Here is an 18,227-nt window from a genome sequence, read left to right on the forward strand (position 1 = left end):
TATATCGATTTGAGTATAAAAATTTTAAACCAGCGTTGTTCTGTTGTCTATAGAGTCTATATATATGTTGGCACCAAGTTGAGATTTCTTTTAAAAATCAAAACATTCATAAATGTTGGATTTTTTCTATTAATATATGTACTAATAACATTTATATGATAATCGAATCGTGTATTATATCATATATAAAAAACTTAATTTTCAGTATTATACATTGAGTATTGTATTTTATCGTGTGATACGATTTTTAAAAAATAAAATAATAAAAAATTTTAATCGATATATTATCATTTTAAAAAATATCATAAACACGATTGAAATTATAAAATTTTTAGATACAATTTTATTACATTATTATTTTTTCTAAAAGAATGTATCGATTCGTATCGTATAATATATTTATTATATCATATTAATTTAATATATTTTATAATATATATTATTTTTTATTTATATTACATCATATTATACATCATAAAATATATATTATATATGGTATATAATAAAATAATGATAACAAGGAGCAATTTCATGTTAATTAATGTTATTGTACTTATATTTTGGATCAGTGAGAATGATTTTACATAATCTCAACCGTTGGATGCGGTATAAAGCACGAGGGCCACTAAATCATAACAGTGTGATATAGTAATTAAGCTATCATCACATAATTAATTAATTTAACCAAAATTTAAAACTTAGCTTAGACTGTACTGTGGGAAAGGAAAAGGCCAAAAGAATTATAGACCCTAATTTGCCTAAACATAATTACTGAAGTGACCTTATGAAAGCAATTTGACACACCAGTGACTAGGAAAAATAATATTAAACTTATCTATTAGCTAATTAATTATGATTTAAGATCAGCTTCGATTAACGACAAATCCTGATTTTTCAAAGGGTTGGTGAGGTGGAGAAGGTGAACAAAACTGTGGGAGATCTAGTGGTGGGTGTGAGACCACCAAACTCGTATCCTTGCGTTGACAATATTGTTTTTCTTCAATATTTATTAGTCTAATCATAACTATAATCGTGGTCAACTTATTTAATGCTTGATGAAGATTTAGACTAATCCAAAAATCTAGCACCTAATCATGTTTATTAAGTGTTAGTTGCGTCTGTGATGTGTAAGGCTTTGTCATTATCTTAAAATGAAACAATTAGGGATGACGCTAGGAAATGGTGGCATAAGGGTATGCATCCTTCTCTTTGTCTTTATTTCTTGTTCGTCCTCGTTACGAGGATGATAAAAAATTCTTATCTTCGTAAATAAAATTATTTCCTACTTCGTAAAAAAAAAAGTTCATCTTTTTATCTCGTAAGAGATAAAGAGAATCTTCTTCTCACATCTGTAAATATAAATTTTAATTTTTTTCTTGTTTTTCAATAGATAAAATAAATGATAGGTGACAATTTTGCAATAAAAACTATTAAATGTGTATTTTTTAATAAATATATATTAGATTTAGGGTAATTTTGTAATAATTTTAAACTATTTAGAATATATTATATATTACATTTAAGAGAAAATGTGGGACAAGAAACGGATACATATCCCCGTCTTCGATTGCAGAGATATATTTTTTTTTCTATCCTCTTATTTTTATTGGTGAATCTTTTCTCCAATAAGAACGAGGCGAGCCAAAGACCCTAAACTCCTATTGAAATTGTCATCCCTATAAACAATGAGAATGCCTTGGTTATCAACATGAAATGTACAAAATGAAATTATAGAAACATATATATATATATATATATATATATATTCTTTTCTAGTTTCCAATTGTTAGACTAGGAAATTATAAAAAGGAAACGAACAAATATTAAGGTAAAACAAAAAAATGAAAATGAAAACAATGAGCACAACTAAAATGCCTTTAATTAATTGTATAAACATTATTTAACAATCTCTGGATGCTCTACTTTGAAAAAATAATCCCTAAAAAAATTAATTAAATAGCTCATAATAATGTTGACTATAGATTAAATAATGACGAAGATGGGTAATAAAAATAACAGTAAAATTAAATTAATTTTCATTTTAAGATGTAATATGGATGATTTTCAAACTAAATTAATCTATAAACTGTATTTTTTAAAATACATATATATAATTATATTTGTCAGAATTTTTTTATAAACAATTAGATATATAAATTGTTTTTTCATATTTATTTTATTATTTTCTTTATTTATATATTATATATATATCTTATATTTATTTGACATATTTATATTATATTCTATAAAATTATAATTTTATTGAATAATATATATTTATAAATGAATGATTTTAATAGATTTAAATAATATTTTTTAATTTTTTATTTAAAAAATTTTTTAATTATCTTTTTTAAATTTAATTTTAAAAAATTTAAATAACATCAACCTTAATCCTGCACACCCTCTGCCCATGTCAATTCAGTCAAGCTTCAATTAATCTGTGGTGATTTTATCTATGTTTTTAAAACCATATCAATGATCGAATCAGTTATTTTACTGATTTATAATTCAATTGATTTAATTGATTTATTCAGAGAATAATATAAAAATAAAAAATAATTAAATTATTTAAAAATAATTAAAATTTAAACAAATTTAAAAATCAAACTTAATCAAATCTAATTTTGATCGATTCATTTAATTAAATCTGATTTTTGATCGAGTTCAATTAAATCAATAATAAAATTAATTTTTTATATTAATCTATTTAAATTTAAAATTGATTTTTAATTTAATTAATTAAATTAATTAGTTTGATCTAATTTTTAAATCATTAGATTTTATAATTGGTTGATGAACTGATGGAATAAAGACAAAGCAAACCTCGAAATTGTAGACCAACATTACGACATGAATTGAAAATTGAAGCTACGTCAGAAATTTGAGTGGTCCAACAACTTTACCCAGCATGCTTTCAAGTTAGTGGTTCCCATAAGTAGTTCCCTTTAGACTGCAAGGCAAAGGGTGAGTGAGTGTGATGAAGAGTGACTTACCTTTTCGGCCGCACGTGATGGGCTGGCCTGCCTGCCCGCCCCTGCCCCCATGCACACGTGTGCTTCTTTCACTTTCTTTGGAGAAGTGAAGTCACTCATTTTGTCTTGGATTCTAGATGACATTTTCCTTTTGGATCAATTCAACTCACCTCCCCTCACATTTGTGTTGAAGTGGGAAAACACTCTATTTCCTTACACGAACTTTTCTACTTATTACAAAATATTCGTTCAATTTTTAAGTTTTTAAAATATTAAATAGCAAAAAAAAAAAAAATAATAATAATCGTTATATTGATAAATGATAGATACATACATAAAATAACTGTCAATATTTTTTTTGAGAAGTTTGATGTTTACAACTTTTAGTAAGCTATGTTGAATGACTGATCACAGTAATAACAACTACTAAGTGACTTTTTTATTACAAATTAAAATATTAGCATATCAATCTAATCAGATCCTAACACGTTTGTGATTTAATTCTTATGAGGTTAGCCTTTGTTTTGTTATTATTATTTTTCATTATTAACAACCATAAGAATACATTTCTTGAGATATAAGCTCAAATGAAAACAGTTAATAGTCTTTGGTAAATATTTGAAAATATGGATAAATTCGAATTGAATTAAGTTTGAGTTTGAGCCAACTCAAGTGAAGTTTCAGCTTGAACCTAACAAGCTTCTCTTGAACCACTTCGAGTTTCAACCAACTTGAAGGGAGCTAAATATGAGTTCCGCTTGAATTCGACTATAATATTAAGTTCAGCTTGAGCTTAACAAGCTTCCCTCAAACCACTCCAAACTCCGCTTGGAGTGAGAGGAGCTAGACTCGAGTTTGACTATAAAACTAAGCTAAGCTCAAGCTTTCTTAGAATCAGTTTGAGCTCAAATCAGTTCAAACGCAATTTTGCTTAAGGGTAACCAAGTTTGAGTTTAGTTAGAGTTTGACTATAATACTAAGTCAAACTCGAGTTAAGTTTGATTTAGTACCGTAATCAAACCAAAATGATACTAATTTTATTCATATTAGTTAAAATAACATCCTTTTAATTAAATTGAATTAAATTTTTTTGAATCTAACACCTACTAAGCTCAAGCTTTCTTAAGTCAAACTCGTTTAAATTGAGCTAATAATCAAACTTAAGTTAGTTCGATTTGAATTTACCGAACTTGAAAGTCTCCAAAGAGAAAAGGGCAAAAAAGATAATAAGAAAAAAAAGGCCAAAGGGGTGAATTTGATAATAAAGAAAAGCTGAGGGATGTTCAGAAATTATCTAACTTTCTTTATAGATGGGTATGAAATGGAGACAAGGAAAAACTGGAGGGGAGAAAAAACAGGCGAGGCAGCTTTAGTAAAAGAAAGAAAAAAGAAAAAGAGTAAAGAAGGCACTGTGGATTTTGCATAAGAATGAGAATTCTGAATACATATGAGCAAAAATGGAGACCTAAAAAGTTGATGGATCGAGGAGAATTTTGAAGATCCCAAGAAGGTGCAATGTGAAACTGTTTAACAGTTGCAGCCTTTGAATTCTTTTCTTTATTAAAATCTTTGTCATGATAGATATAGAAAAAGAGAAAGAGACATAAAGAACAATAATAATATTTGATCATATCATATCATATGATGACATAAAATTCAATTTCAAAGTTTATCTTTACAATATAATATATATATATACATACACACATACATACATATATATATATATATATACACACACACACACACACTAATGTTTCCATATTGTTTTTTTTAAATAAAGATTTTATTCGAATCAGATTATTCTTTTGAAATCGAATCAATCATATTCTATAAGACAAATTTTAGATTTAATGACTGACCGTGCAATTATTAATCAGATAAATCAAAAGTTTAATCTTAATATATTATTAGAGAAAACGAACTTTATTCAAATCAGATCATTATTTTGAAATTAAACAAATTATATCGTATAAGACAGACCTAAAGTTTAATGACTAACAACATAATTATTAAATCAAGTAGATCAAAAATTTGATTTTGATATATTATCAAAAAAGACTCAAACTTATACTCTCTTATATATAAAGTTCTCTTTTTTGTTAATTAAATTATCCTTTGGGGTCACCTTGTCTTCTTTATTACTATCCGTCCTTATATATACATGTTTGTAACTAAAGTGGGAGAAAAAATCATGTGAGGAAATTTCAGTTAAACTTTTTCTAATAAAATTATCTATTTTTATTTTAAATATACAAATAAATATATATTTGATTTATATTATTATATAATTAAATAATTTTAAATTAAAAATAATATTTAATCATATAATTATATATATAATTACGTATCTATTTGCATCATAAAGTTGGTTATTGTATTGCTCAACTTTTTTATATTGAAAACTGTAAATTGTTTTATTTTTTAAACATTTGCCATCATTTATGGAAAATAAAGTATGAACATCCAGTGTTAAGCCAAACTTTAAATTATCTGGTGCAGTGATTATAAGTTTAGTTATTTTATCTTTAGTCCCCGGTAACAAAAAAAACTAATATAATCATGAGTAGACTTAATACAAAAGAGGATGTGTTTAGTTTATCATATTTAACCCAAGTAATTATATTATATAAGAAATTATGATATGTTTATGATTACTTATGTAAATAATTTAATTATGGATTAATCCAAAAATTAGTAGGATTAAATTTTTTGAATGATTGGAGTTTATGAATTTTTGACATTTCTAATGCAAAAACTAAAATATTAGGCATATAATCTTATTAGATTACTTGTCAAACACTTATACTTGGATTATGATTATTCATTATCCAATGATCATAAGTTGTAGAAAACATGCAAGATTTGATTATCACATAATCAATTATTCTTATAATCATAATCCAATAATTATAAGTTATGCTAAACATACACATATCATTTTCATCTAATTTTATTTTTTCAAGAAGAGAAAACCTAACGTAAAAGCATTTCTATCGATCATTGAAAGTGAAATGCCAAATGACTATTTCTCGCAAAAGGTTTGGTAAAATGACAAAAACAAAATCCCACATTTTTAATTCTACATTTTTAGTTTGAAAAAACCATTTTTCTAACTATTTATCAAAATCAGTCGATAATTTTAATAGTCAAAGGTATTTATGTCATTTCATTCAGATATCATAATAAGGGAGAAATTAAATGCAATTTTATCCCAAGATTTAAAATATTACAATAACACTTTTGTCAGACTGAATTGTGAATAGTATTTTGAGGGTGTATAGACCATTTTTTAAAACTTATTAGAGGCAAATGGATATTTCCCCTATATTATGTAAAAAATTATTATATTCGATCCTATATATTTTGATAATATTTCGTACTCTGAACAATTTGTAATATAACATTTACACCTTTAATTTATTTAGTTATTAGGGTTATAATTATTATTTTCGAAACTACCAAATGATATATTGAAAAGTTTGAAATTTCTTAACAACACCTTGAACTTTTTTCAAATTTTCAAAACCCCCTAAAAATATGTTAAAAAATTATAGTTATCCTTATCTTTACTTGTATATATAATTTTCTTTTAACATTTCAAATCAAAATTAATATAAGTTACGGGTACAAAATTAGGGGTAATGCGTTATTTAATTTGATGATTTTTTGTATATTCAAGAATTAACCCTTCTTTTTTAAAATTTAATAGATCGGTCAAAAAATGGATTTTTTAAATTTAAAAAGTGAGAATATATTATTTCATTGAAGGGGAGTTAAATAGTTAATTGGCTAAACTGAAGTTATTTACAATAAAATTATATGTACATATTTTAGTATATAAATAAATACACACATAAATAATTATTATGTGATTAATTAATTTTAAATAAATAATAAAATAATATTTAATTATAAGATGATATATATATATATATATATATATATAACATTGTTTAATTATTGAAGGTAGTGGCTAAAGGGGTCAAAGTCAAGACCCACCATGGGTGGCTTTAGCCTTTAAGTAGTAGCTAGCTACCTTGCCCTTGAAGTGATGAAGTTCTAGGCTACCCTAGCTAGGTTAGAATTATTTCACTTTCATGGTCCACTCTAGTTAATTTGTCACATTTCTTTTTTATAATCATTTTTATTTACTGAATTTATTTAGAATGGCATGATTCAGCTGGGTTATTTATATTTTTAAAGAAATTATGAAAATGAAATTCGAATCCAAGGCATGCATGTATAAGAAAATTTAAGAATTGTACGTAGAAACAAGAATATCCTTTTTTATATTCTCTAGTCTTTTTCCCTCTTTCCCTTGAGGTTTATCAAATTTTTTACTTTGATAATAACTCAAGAGAAGTAAGTTTTGATTTTAAAACTTTATTGAACAAAATGAAAGCAACCCATCCATAGTAGAAAATAAATAAACTAAACGTCTTTTAATGGTCCCCTGAACAAAGCCAAATTTAATGCCTAAATTATGGTAAATTTATTTCTAAGTTAGGCATGGCCAACACCAAAAATTTGAAGTTTGAATGTTTCAAAAATGGTCATATTTTTATGTACATTTATGTTGCAATCTATGGAAAGCAAAAGATTTCTTCAAATTAATTCATTTTCATGTATGGTTGCTTTCTTCTACGATGTGACTACTTTGGGACGGATTACTCCAATAACTGCCCTGATTCATGAATGGTGACAAACCCAGACTTAAATCTAGGCACAATTGATGGTGACCAGATCACTGTTTTGTGAATAATCTGAGGCGGAGGCCGCGGCAGGGCGCCACGGTTGGTTTCAATAGCCATCCTTGGTAATGTAGCTTGATTTTGAGTTGTAAATTATGATAAAAGAAATTAGGCAGGAGTCTTTGTTGCGTAGATGGTGTAATTGGTAGACATTTATTTTTTCCGAGGCTTTAGTAACAGTTAATTTGGTGCTCAAGTTGACATTCATTAGGGACAAAATTTTTTATTTGTTTGGCTTTTGTAAAAATTTACTTTGTCTATTTGCCAAGACTTATAAATTAATGGCATAGTGATAAATGGTAATTGGGCCTGATCACCGCCCATGATTATTTTATATCTTTTACATGAAGGCTTAACAACAATTGAGCTTCTGGCAGAAGAAGGGCCAGCAGTACATTGCTTCCTATATGACTTGTGATAAACTTGCACCTGATTCTACTACTCAACAAAAAGCAACTTCAATGATGGTTTTACCTAACCAAAGATAAAATAACGTTGTTTTGCCAATAAGTAGCGAATTCAAATTACAAATTCAAGCTAGGAATTCACACTGAACTCATAGCAAATTAGAACAAAGATATAATAATGATGGTTTAAAACCTGACCTTATATATATATAGTCAGACCATGACTCTTATATACTTTTAGGGCTAGCCCAACTCGAAGGTTCATAACTGTGTGAGCTTTAGGCCCAATTTGGGCCCTAGGCTTGGTGGGTTGTGTCAAAGTCGGTCCGACCCACTAATACCTCTAGAGACCACCAAACTCATATTTAGATATGTCAAATAGGTCAGACTGACTTAAAGCATGACTAAATAGCTCAATCTAGAAAGACGTGACTCGATAGTGTAGTAGGTCGTGCTCAACATGGCAGTGAACCCAGTCTAACATGACACTATAGCTATGCCTATAAAAATTAAAATATAGATATATATACACACATTTTGAATTAATCAGAAGCCATAATGATTTCTGCTATGTTAGGTCAATGATTACTAGCTAGGCCATTAACCATTGGCCTTTAAAAAGTTTTTTGATTTCAATCTATGGTGGAAGCGTTGATGATATTATTGATGATTCATGTGGAAGATAAGGAGCATGAGTACCAATAGGTGAAAGTAGGACAACAACTGGTTTGACAGGAAAAAAAAAGCAAAAGTCTATGGTGTGTGATCAGTTTGATCAAAAACAGGAAATGATTGAAGGAGGAGTAATTTACTGAGCAATGTGCAAACACTGTAGTTCATATTTAGCATGTGCAAGTTTAGGTGGAATAAGACATCTTCGCCAACATATTACAAATTATTATAAAAAAATTTCACAAAAGATGAGAGGGCAAAAACAAATTGTCTTCACCATATCGTGATTCGTTGGTCTTGGTGCAAATGTAGCACGAGGTTCGAGCAATTTTAGGCACATGAGAGATTTGTCCACTTTCACATATGATCAAATAAAAATACGAAACTACACGATCATGTATGTTGTTGCTTCTAACCAATATTTTTCTCGAGTTAAAGTTAAATATTAGAATGGATAATACAAAATAGTATTCAACCTGTATTTAAAAGAATTTATAGGTCTACTCTTAGTCAAATATTCTTAGAAATTATAGATTAATAAAATTAAAAGTTATTAGGAAACTTTGTATTTTTAATGATGTTATTTCGATAATTTTAGACTTATAGATAGTCACAAATCAAGACATAGGATACTTATGTACAACTATTTACTATATTGATTTTGACTGATAATTGTGCAAAAAATAATTACATTTAGAAATTTAGAATATCTATTTAATAGTATTACAATTTATTGAGCATTAACTAATATTTTTTTATAAATATAAAATTAATAATTATATTTTTACAATAATGAAAAAATAATGATAGAGTTATTGAATTAATGTTGAATCATATATCTATTCTATTTAATGAAATATTTTTTCATATTATATATGCATGTGACATGTCAAATTATTGATTTAATATCTTAAGATGGTTTGAGTATAACCAAAGATTAGATATCAACAATTAAATATGTCATCGCATATATTTCATCATTCCCATTACAAATTCAAGTATATCATGAATCGTGTAAGTCAATGAGGTTAAGATAAAAAAAATTAAAAACGAATATTAGAACTAGATAGAATTCAACATACCTCATGTTGAAAGCATGTGGAGAGCATGAAGTAGTTATAATATGCTTCTTCTATACCCAATCTAAAGAATCAGAAAATCTTTTTTTTTTTTGGACAAATTATGATAACATATTGTAGCCATTGAAGATAGTCACATACCAATACTTAGATGTGTACTATCTAACTACTTATTTAATTTTCTATAGTATGTTAGAAATTAATGATATTTTTAAAGAGCTTAGATATTATAATATTTTCTAAAATATATTTAGACAAATGGAACATAAATTTAAAAAAATATTAAAATGAAATTTCTTTACTTTATGCTTCTGCCACTATTTTATATCCTAAGGCCAAAATATTAAGAGTAAAAAATTTTTTAGATGCTATTAATAATAATTTATTAATTACTAACGACATTAATTACATAGACGATGTTTAATATTTTTTATTGAAAATGTACAATATTTATGAAAATAAATATGTAAAGAGGGCATAAAGTTCAGAACCCGAGGTAAGTTCTGTAGTTCAGACAGAAGAAAATCACATAGATGGTTGGTCTTGTGTAAAAGTAAGCAATTTCTAGGGCAGAGTTTAGATTATGATGAATTTTATAATTATATCAATATTGATCATTATTCAGAAATTGTTAAATGACATAGTGATGAGAAATTAGATGTTTTGATATGGAAGAAAGTAAATCATGAAAGTTTCCCTATGCTTGAAGCTATGACCTATGATCTACTAACCCTTTCGGTGTCTACTGTAGCATCAGAATTCATTTTTTGTACAGGTGGATGCATACTGGATGATAAGTGATTAAATTTACACCCAAACATAATCGAAATAATTATGTGTATGAAGGATTGAGTGAAATTAACTTCAAATTACATAATCGGGTTGTAAAAAGATATCTTTGAAGAATTTAAAAATCTAGACATTGAGGATGAGTAGATGATAATATATATATATATATATATATATATATATATATATATATATATATATATATATATATCATACATTTATTTGTAATTGTACATTATGTAAATAAATTAATTTGTAATATGTTATAGTATTTTTCATTACGTAACCACAATATTTCTCTGCTACAAACGTTACGGGTACTATCCTCGATTTTAGTAATTGAAAAATGATTTTTGTTTTATTTTTTTAATTATAAAAGTAAAAAAAAAAATTGTTTTAATGAGTTGGCATGACACAACTCTATAAATAGTGCACAGTTTTATATACAAACAATATCATGTTATTATGTGATTGACTAATTTTAAATTAGAGATAAAATAATACCCAATCATATGATAACATGTCATTATTTGTGTATATAGTTTTATTGAAGTAAATTAATACATTAGGTTAAAATTATTGTTCACTAGTTCAAATTTAACAATTTGAGATAGAGATTGCCAAAGATAATTAGGTATAGTATCTTATGAGATATTCATTAAGGCAAAAGTATGTAGTATTATTGGAATAGATTTGTAAGTTGTCAAAAATATTTAATTGCCAAAATGATATATTCATTAAAACTTGCAAAATTTTTCTTTCAGTAATGATATATTTTTTAGTTTTTCTTACGTATAAAGTTAATTTTTTAGAAATACACCTATCGTCGGGAAATATTTAATACAACCAAAGATAGTGGGATTTATTCAATTGACATTGTTTTTCTTTCAAATAGATGATGAACGACGGTTTAGAAAATATATCTATTCAAATGTGATACTTCTTTAAAAAAATCATATGTTTCGAAGGTACTCTTTATGACTTTTATAATCTTGTGTTTAAAATCTTAATAATACGTCATTTCTCTTAGCAAAGAAGAGTTAATAATGATGTATCATGAATCTCCATAAGACGTGATTTATAACGTTTTAAAGCTACTTTGATTAGTTATTATTTAATAATATTGATCTGTTGTAACATTTATTATATTAAAATTGTTAAAAATAATTGTGTTCTATCTCATAAAATCTTAATTTTGACAAAAATATTTATTCTCAAATAAAATCATTGTGAGTTTTTATAATGTTTAATCTGCAACTTGATACATTCATTGAAGCTTACAAATTTTTTAGTATTTCTTTTTTAAAAATAAAATACATAATTAAAATGATGATGTATAAAAATAGACTAGGTTGTATATTTCTCTTCCTAATGGGGGGATCTACCGATTCACACGTCAAATAAACTTTTGGCTTAGTTTTTGTGTGTATGAAACCAACCCCCTTTGGTAACCTTTTACAAGTGTATAATGCAAAGGATTTTATAGATCACAAAGAGACTATATATTTAGGCAATACCAGATTTGAGTCTTTTAGGAAAATTTATATACATATGTACAACATATAATAATTATACAAATATACGATCACAAACATTTGCATTAGCATTTTTAGGTGCAACCAAACAGAAAATGGTAGAAACAGTTCTGTTTGATGCTACTAAGAGACTCTTGGAAGTGTGAGGATCCCAAGTCTCCGTGGAACTTGCCTTGACCTAGGGTTTTAAAGAAAAGCTTTAGAAACTGGACCATCGAAGATGTACTTCTTGATGTTGAGGACCAAGACAACAAAAAGAATCACAAGGCAACTGTTTGACTTTGAATGCTCAAAGATGTGTTTTATGATGTCTTTGATCACTTGTTCGATGATTTTTTGATTGAAAAGGGTTTGACTAAGAATACGATCGCAAAACAAGTATCCATATTTTTCTCAAAATCTAATCAGATTGCATATCAATCATCTTAAAATAATTCATAAAATTAATGCTAGTTGTGATGGAGACAACGGATGAGATTGAAAATGATAGGAAATTTCACTTGAATGAGTGTCATGTTGAGAAACAAGTAAGAAAGAGAGCAAACACGCTCATATATACTTGAAGAAAAGGTCATTGGGAGGGATAACAATAAAAATAATAAAGCTTCTATTGGTTGAGTCAAATGATGTTAAGAATATTTCTATTGTTTCCATGGTAGGCAAGGGAGGATTAAGAAAGAGAACACTTCCTCATCTTGTGTATATATGATGATGAAAAATGTTTTAAACCATTCTCAACTAAAAATGCGGGTTTGTATCTTTGGTAACTTTGACCTGAAGATAATTGTAAAAAAAAATTATAAAATCTACAATCTGTTACAGATCCAGGTGGCTTTCCACCAAATCAAGTCAAGAAAAAGCGGTGGGAAATTATTTATTATTGCAAGTACATGAAGGAAAAAATTGGTGAGGCTGACACAGGAGAAGAAAAACAAAAGAGTGTTAGTCAATGTATTAGGTAAAAAGGGTGACGACAAACTGTTATATAAACCCCCCATTTTCTATCACTTGTAAGACACATTGAGAAGCATCCGGTTCATATATGAAACACTCTCTCAATTCTTTCTCTCTTCAATTATCCTTCATTTGCCTCATTACAATTCTCCCTTTCTTTCTTTTATTTCATATTTGTTGAATTAAATTTATAACACAATCAACATGACACAAAGTTATTTGTGAGAAAATTGATGGAAAAATATATGTTAGTGTTGGATGATAATTGTAATGAAGATTATGCTTAATGGAGTCGAATAGAAGGTAGTATAATTCTAATAATAACTACTTGAAATATGAATGTTGTTGAGTCTACTTGCACAAAAATTCCATCATACGTGTTGAAAGCCCTACTTGAGATGAATCTTGGAATTTGTTTAAAAAGATGGCTTTTGAAAATGGGATGGAGCCAAAGAATTCCAAAGTAGCCAATGGGAAGGACATATTAGCAAAATGTTTTGGAGTTTCCCATTTAGCTTAGCTCGGCTCGGTTTATATATTACTGAGCTCGAGTTTGAGCTCGTGAAAGCTAAGTTCGAACTTTGTTTGAATTCGATTCGGCTTATTTTTCATTATTAAAACAACGTCGTTTTGTATCAAAATTTTTAATTGAAAAATTTTGCGAGTAGTTCAAGCTTAACCGAGCTCGGCTAGGGCTGGCTCATTTCGGACTCGGTTCGAGTTCAACCCTAGTAGGAGGCTTACTTTATAGTAAAAATGATATGGATTGATTGCATTTTAAGGAAGATGAAATGTCCAAAATAGGTCGAGATACTAAACAAGCTGGCCCGATAGGAAAAGGTTGAATTGGCTTAGTTGAGTTGGGCCTGCTTGAGTTGGGTTGCATGAGAGTAGTGGGTTGGGTCTGATAATATGTTTTTGGGCTGAAGTTATGGTTACAGATGGGTTGGGCTCATGGATGGGTTTTTAAACGTTGGGTTGTAGTTTTGTTAAATTGAGTTTGTGATATTGGGCTGGGTGATTTAGAATTTGGGTTAGTGGGGTGGTGATAGAAAGTGCGGGTGGAGTGATGGCTGGGAGATGGGCTTGGGCTGTGGAATCCAAGGCCCATTTTTGTTGGAGAGTCTCTCTGACCCGACCCAACAAGGGCCCAAATTTTGGCCTCTAGACATCACGCCAGGCGCATCACAACCTCCAAATCGCTCGGCCCGAAAAATTGGAGTTCCAGCTGTATCTCCCCCGTAAGTCTGACCAGGAAAACGCCGATCCACCATTCTTACGTCCTCCTTGGAATTGTCGGTGCCAATCGCTCGAACTTTTTACGGTATTTGATCACCGTTCTGGTTTACTTGAGTTTAATCAATTCTTCTTGTGGTGAACGGAGTTGGGATGAACCGAAACGCTGGAGTAACTCTTCCTGCAGTTGGAGCCAACCTAGTGCGGCTCCCTCAAGCACTCAGCTGCTAACCTTGATTCCTCAGGACCACCTTCCCTTCCAGCTAGCATTTCCTCTCCCTTGCTATTTCTTCCCTTCGCGATTTGGTCAGATTTTACTATTTAAACCAAATTATACACATTTCTAAACATGAACATGGATGAATCTTTCCTGGTAAGTTCAGTAGTCTCTACTGGAAGCAATGCCAAATGATGTTCATGTGTTGTATCTGATTTAAACCATGTGAGATTCGAAATTATTCAGAAAAAAATAACATAATGGATTCAGCTCATATTAAAATGCAGAATTCATATTAGAAAACATACAATTTCCCCAGGTGTTAGCTTCAAATCAGAAAGCAGGATCTTACATAACCTTTCTACATAACTTAAATCACAGTAGACCACACAACAGAAATGATGATAATGATCTAATTTTTGGGCCACCAAATACTGAAGGGTTTTATTACTTAAAAAAAAAAAAAACTATCTCATATATTAAGACTTAAAAATAGTGTTAAGAAATAGATGTAAACAACTGTAATTGCTAATTAATATTATGATTTCATTAAGTTAAGACTGTTGCAATCTTTTATCTATTATCAAATAAAACAATAAGCAGTTTCACAATCTGACCTATATTGGTCAAATTGCCAACTTGACCCAAGTAACCAATAAGTTTAAAAGCAAAGGTCAAATGACTTATTCTCACCCAAAGATTAGTTTTTTCTCAAGTTCTCGTATACTAATTTAAAAAAATCCAAATACTCATTCATTTATTAATTTTTACCGTTATTGTCAAAGGTAAAATCTTCATTTAGCAAAAATATTTAAAAAAAACTAAAAATTTATTACATTTTCTCTTGTAAGTTTAAAAATCTAACAAATTTCCTCTACCCTTATTCAAGGTTTGAAAAGTGATAAATTCCTCATAGGATTTAGAATTTTTTGCAGGTGTTTCTCTGGCGACTAGAGCTAGCCTTTTCCACCCATCTTCTGTTGGTGGCTGAAGAAGAAGGAAGGGCAACCACTTTTATCTTTGTCTGATGCTTGAAGGGGGATGTCCTATGATTCATTGATCTCGGCCACGATGACAACGAGGAGACGATGCTTGGGTGATGACGAGGACGTTTGGACAATGTTAAGATGATGATGAGAGATGCTCGAACGACGTTGGAGAGATGAATCGCGTGACCGAGATTCAAGCGTCATTTGAGCATTATGGTTGAGATCCGTTGCCCTTCAAGTGTGGGACGAATAAAAAAGTGGTCGCCTTTCCTTCTTCTTCGATCGACGAAAGATGGGTGGGGAAGGCCAACTTCGATTGTTGGAGAAGCCCTTGGAAAAAAATTCTACACCCTAGGGGGGAATTTGTCACTTTTCAAACCTTAGGTGGAGAGATGGAGAGAAATTGTTAAATTTTTAAATTTAAGAGAAAAATATGATAAATTTTTAGTTTTTTTTAAATATTTTTGTTAAATGATGATTTTACCTCTGATTATAACAACAAAAATTAACATATAAGTAAGTGTTTAAAATTTTCAAAATTAATGAGTGAAAACTTAGGAAAAGACTAATCTTTTGGTGGGAGCAAATCCTTCGTTCAAAAACAAAGTTTAATCTCACGTTGAAGTGGCTATCAAGCCAAGTCAAGCTCAAACACGAACTTAACCTATTGAGGTCCAAGATCAATCTGGACAATGGACCACAAAATTAAGCTCAAACTTAATTGTTTGTTAATTTGGTCAAGTTGCAATAAAATTTCATCAAGCACAACTCAGTTAATTTGGTCAAACTCTGTTCAGTTGCTTTGCATATATAAAAAGAGGACATTCAACTCATACAAAGTCATAGTTGTATCAAAGCTTTAAATTATATAAAAAATTAAAGGAGAAAAAAGGGACTTCGAGCACAGGGGAGAAAACATGATTAAATTCAAACGATTGCAGGAGTTATTCTCATTAAACAAAGATTTTATTGGCTTGAAAAAGGACTGATATTTGATCTGTGGTAATATATTGTGTTATAAATATAAAGATCAAAATCTATATTATACAAAATTAATTTATTTATATTAAGGTCTAATCTCCTATATTTATATATTACTCATTTATATTATATTTATTATATTTGAGATTTTAATCTCTAATACTCTCCTTTAAGTGTATTCATTATAAGTTGTTACACCCACCGTTTGACTAAGTGCATTGTCACTTGGTATTAGGAACACTTTAAGGTATTAGATCTATATTACTTTCGACTGTTAGACCCACCTATTTAGTTTTTAGCTCTGATACTATATTGAAATATATTAACCCATAAGTATAGAGATCAAAACTCATATTACACAAAATCAATTGGTTTGTATTAAAATTTAATCTTCCACAGTTATATACCACTTGTTTATATTGTATTTGTTATATGTAAGTGTAACATCCTTGGTCCAATAACTCGGCCCATTGTCAAGATATTGTCTACTTTGGACACAGTCTATCATAGTTTTGCTTTTGGGCTTTGCAACCCAAAACGCGTCTTAACAGTGCAAGGAGTTCATAAGCTATTTAACAAGTCAAATTCTCCCATTACTAACCGATGTGGGATACATAGACAGAGTACAGATAGACCCAATATCTCTCCCGTGCTTTGTCGATGTAGGATTTCCTTAAGGGTATAATATACACCTCCCCCTACGGGACTCAGCGTCCTCGCTGAGGTTTGCCCCACCATCATTCAAGAGGACACGCAGAGCCGCTCTGATACCATTTGTAACATCCCTGGTCTAATAACCCGACCCATTGTCAAGATATTCTCCACTTTAGACACACAGTCCATCATGGTTTTGCAACCTAAAACGCGTCTTAACAGTTTAAGGAGTTCATAGGCTATTTAACCAGTCAAATTCTCTTACCACTAATTGATGTGAGATACATAGACAGAGTATAGATAGACCCATCATCTCTCTCATGCTTTATTGATGTGGGATTTGCCTAAGGGTATCATAGTAAGATTTTACTCTTCAACAATAGTTATTTATCAACTATAGTAATTCATTATTTCGTTAAAAAAGCTCTTATCCTATCTATACTCATTGTGGTCATTTGTTGATTGATTTCTTTGATTTGGCAATCCATTCTTACTAGACTAAATAGACAAGAATCCAACTTAACAAGGGATAAGTCTAGATTTTCTTTCTTTTTTAATTCATTATTTCAAACTTGAATTTTCAATCCAAATGTACAAATTCCTTTCTTTACTCTGATCAAGTCATAATTACATATATACATTTGCTCGCATGCTACTTGAAATCCTATTTTATATTTGCTCTCCGCTTCCTCGTTCAGGCAGAATAATCAAAAGAAGAAAAAGGCCAAAGAGCTATGTGCCGCCCAAGGTATGCTGTATTCCTAAGTTTTTCCCCTTTAACTTTGATAATCTTAAATACCCACCCATAAGTAGTTAAAATTAACGGAACCCTAACTTCTTAAAATTTTATTTTTTTTTTCTCCCCTAAACTTTAAAAATTAAAAGTTTCCCCAAGTCTAAGTTTTAAAAAATGACAGTTTCCCCTTAGGGTTTCATTTCGAGATCTCTAGGGCCATCTCCGACTCCATTGCTAGCGGTCTCTTCC

Source organism: Mangifera indica, chromosome 6, assembly GCF_011075055.1.
Source record: "Mangifera indica cultivar Alphonso chromosome 6, CATAS_Mindica_2.1, whole genome shotgun sequence".
In the NCBI taxonomy this organism is placed as follows: Eukaryota; Viridiplantae; Streptophyta; class Magnoliopsida; order Sapindales; family Anacardiaceae; genus Mangifera; species Mangifera indica.